Source organism: Haplochromis burtoni, unplaced genomic scaffold (genome assembly GCF_018398535.1).
Source record: "Haplochromis burtoni strain Fernald_Lab_line unplaced genomic scaffold, NCSU_Asbu1 Contig_4811, whole genome shotgun sequence".
In the NCBI taxonomy this organism is placed as follows: domain Eukaryota; kingdom Metazoa; phylum Chordata; class Actinopteri; order Cichliformes; family Cichlidae; genus Haplochromis; species Haplochromis burtoni.
Genome location: NW_024587172.1, coordinates 1 through 3,253, shown reverse-complemented (window position 1 = coordinate 3,253; position 3,253 = coordinate 1). Strand labels below are relative to the sequence as shown.

Sequence of the window (3,253 nt, the reverse complement as noted above, 5' to 3'; positions counted from 1 at the left end):
ACAAAGTTGTAGCTCAAGCATTCTACATTAGAGCCATACTGGGAATAACATAACGTGTTCACACTGGCTTGGTTTTTCTTACCTCTTGGCGAAATCTTTCACCTATGAATAAATCTTTTAAGTTCATCCCATCATAGTTAAGCACAAGTTGAGGGCCCATGCCTTTGCCCTTGACTGTGAGGGGTAACGCTGATTTACATCCTAAGAAAGAAAACATCACACAGATTTTATGCATGTGACGGTGAAGTTTAAAAGTTGCCTCTGTGTTTCTGTGATTTTGCTCTATTTTTTAACAATGTAAACATGACTAAAATGGGCAAAAAGTACTGATTAAACTGATAACATTATGAATTATCTTTTGCTGCTGTATGTGTGTGTGTTTGAGAAACCGGAATAAACCTGTGACATCGCAGTATATGGTTTGTTGATAAAGTCTGGCCTCCTCAGGCTTGAAGATGATGGTGAACTTCGCTGTGGTGCTGGGCCATATTTCCCCCTCCTGAAACACGTAAAGACAACAATAATTATTTTAGTGAAACAAAATGCAAACATTACAAAAACGTAAGAAGAAGAAAACGACTGATTTTTTGGTCAGGCTTTACTCTACACATACACACACACGCAGGTGACCTCCCTAACTCTGTGCTGTCTATCTCTTTGTCCAGGGAATGGGGCTGAGTTGGGGACAGAAGACAGAGCAGCTCATACTTTCTAAAGGTCTCTGGACAGAAAGGCCCTAATCTGTGGTTCTAATGTCACAGAAGAATCAGACAGACGTTATATGCAAACAGTCTTGATCACAAAGTCTGTGTGACAGTTTTAACATCAGATCTGATCAACCTTTTCAGAATTCTGTTCTCACAGCAATAATACAGCTCTGAGGGTAGAGCATGCTGCAAGAAATGATTCACGGAAACATCAACAAATTTCAAGTGCTGTTGCTCCTGTTCCTTCTCCCCACTTAAAACTATTACATTATGCAGACGTACTATAGGAGGCACTGTTGCCTCTAGAGTTGATGGAAAAGAAACAATGGGCAATGTAATGACATTTAAGTATTCAACTAATCAGTCTGGCAAGAGGAAAATCATGTGAACACACGACAAGACAATGAAACACAAACACACCGGAGGCTCCACAGTTATACAGTGTGAAAGGGCCAAGAGGCAGTCGTTTGCATCCTGACTTCTGTGTTCCTGTGGGGCTCTGGACTGCAGTGGGAGGTAATGGATCCCTGCAGGGTCAGACTTAAGCAACTGTCCTAGCTCGACTTCTTCCTTCTGCTGGAGCACTGAGCCCTCCCTAGAGACAAGTAGGGAGAGACAGTGAAAAGTATAACAAATAGCAAATGAGGAGGGTCAGAGAGAAAAAGAGGCCAGTAGAAGGACAAAGATATACAAGACAGAAAGAATGTGATGGGTACCTGAGCTCATTTCTGGCAACACATGCTCTAATAAATACATTTTGTGCTCATGCATAAATACCTCAGTAAGCTCAGGTCCTCTTCTTGTTGGCTGGGCCACACAGTCCAGCAGTACTGAAGAGGGATGCTACTGTGGTTGGTGAGGGACACTGTGCGTGTACTGATCAGGGAGACATAAGTATTCTCCATCCAGATGGAGTCAGGTTCAAGGTGGATGTTCAGTTCCTCACAAGATCCATGCAGGCTAATGTACACATCTTCACCTGAGTAGAAGATATCATGGTGCTTATGACCTAGTAACTGGTTACCACAGGGTAACATAAGTGGTGGAGAATAGGTATCAAGAGACCTTTTTTGTCTATTTTTGTTTTGATTAGTCATTTGTAAAAATATGGAGGAATACTGTCGGGATTTAAGTGAAATTTAACAGGGTTACTCTTGTCTAATTGAAAGACAACAGGAGATTCCTAAATACCAGATTCTGGCAGTATACCAAAGTCACTAAGATGTAACATGTACTATGAGAAGAAATCAGGGAGAAGAGAAAACAACCCCTCTGATCTAGCCATACCAAGCAGGAAATGTGATATAATACAGCCATTATGAGCTGAATTTTCATTCCCTAAAGACTGGCTATATTCTCTTTCATCACCTACAGTATGTCACCTTTACTTCACTGGCCCCCTAACCAACAAACACATACGCACCGCTCTCGCAAGCCCCTTATCAGTGTGTATTTATCTGTTACATCTTGAAGAGTCTTCAACACAAGTCTCATTGGTGTCACAGTTTTGTTTTCTCACCAGTATGGTAGTGCAGCAACAGATCCTGCCTGTGGTTTCCTGTGTTCATTGGGTGGAAAACCACAGTGACCTGCATACTCTCGCCAACATCAAGTGCCCCAAACTCAGGTGTCACTGAAAAAGGCCTGCAATAATAGGTTACTGTTTTAGAAACTGACAGAGGAAAAGCAAACTTTTAACTAGACCCAACAATAAGTACTGTAAAGTCTAGTTAAAGGTATACCCAAGACTCCATTGTGTAATTTTTGATAAGTAGGTAAAAAATGTTTTCTGTTCACTTATGATTCTGAATTTTTTTCTCAAATGTATTTAACAGTTTTCACAAGCTGAACTTTAAAAATAACTATTCACTGGGTACAAGAATGACAGTTTTACTCTCACCTCTCTGTGTGGAGCCTGAATTTGGCTTTGCTGTTTCCTACATTACAAACAAGTTGAGTCTTCTCAGTTGAAGCTTTCACAGGACACACGGGCAAGTCAAGCTTGTCTCGAAAGTCAAGAATGGCACGTGGCCCAATGGCCCGGATTGGAATCTCAAACTTTTCCCTCTCTGTCACACAAACCAGTCTATGGTGGTAGTCCTGTGTAGACAAGGAGAAAAGCCTGTTGCAACCACACAAACTCTATAAACTCAATATACTTTATTATATCAGTTGTTAAATAATTTTGTGCCACTGAATTTGGGCATACAAGCAGTTCAATTTTATCCAGTTCGATTCTTACACTGAATTTTTATAGCACCAATTCACAACAACAGTCACCTCAAGGCAGCAAAGACCCTACAGTAATATAGAGAAATCCCCATCAGCAAGCACTTTGTGACAGTGGGGAGGAAAAATTCCCTTCTAACAGGAAGAAACCACAGACACAATGAGGCTCAGGAAGTGGCAGCCATCTGACGCTGCAGGTTTGGGGTGAGAGAAACAAGCTGTTTATTCCATTAGCTGCTCAGTTATTCAAATGTAAATAACAAACAAACCAAAAATATCATACTTGAGTCCTAACCCTTAAAACAATAAAAAAAAAA

At 40.9% G+C, this 3,253-nt stretch overlaps 1 long non-coding RNA gene across 1 annotated transcript; it reads right to left on the bottom strand.

Moving 5' to 3' along the window:
• Window positions 1-82: 82 nt before the first annotated feature.
• On the bottom strand, window positions 83-2,807 carry LOC102310779 (the record flags this gene model as incomplete). The annotated part of the gene is given in 6 exon segments (XR_006054007.1): window positions 83-201; window positions 400-499; window positions 1,128-1,302; window positions 1,485-1,686; window positions 2,227-2,351; window positions 2,608-2,807. It is a non-coding gene; the product is annotated as a hydrocephalus-inducing protein (long non-coding RNA).
• Between the last annotated feature and the right edge of the window lie 446 nt (window positions 2,808-3,253).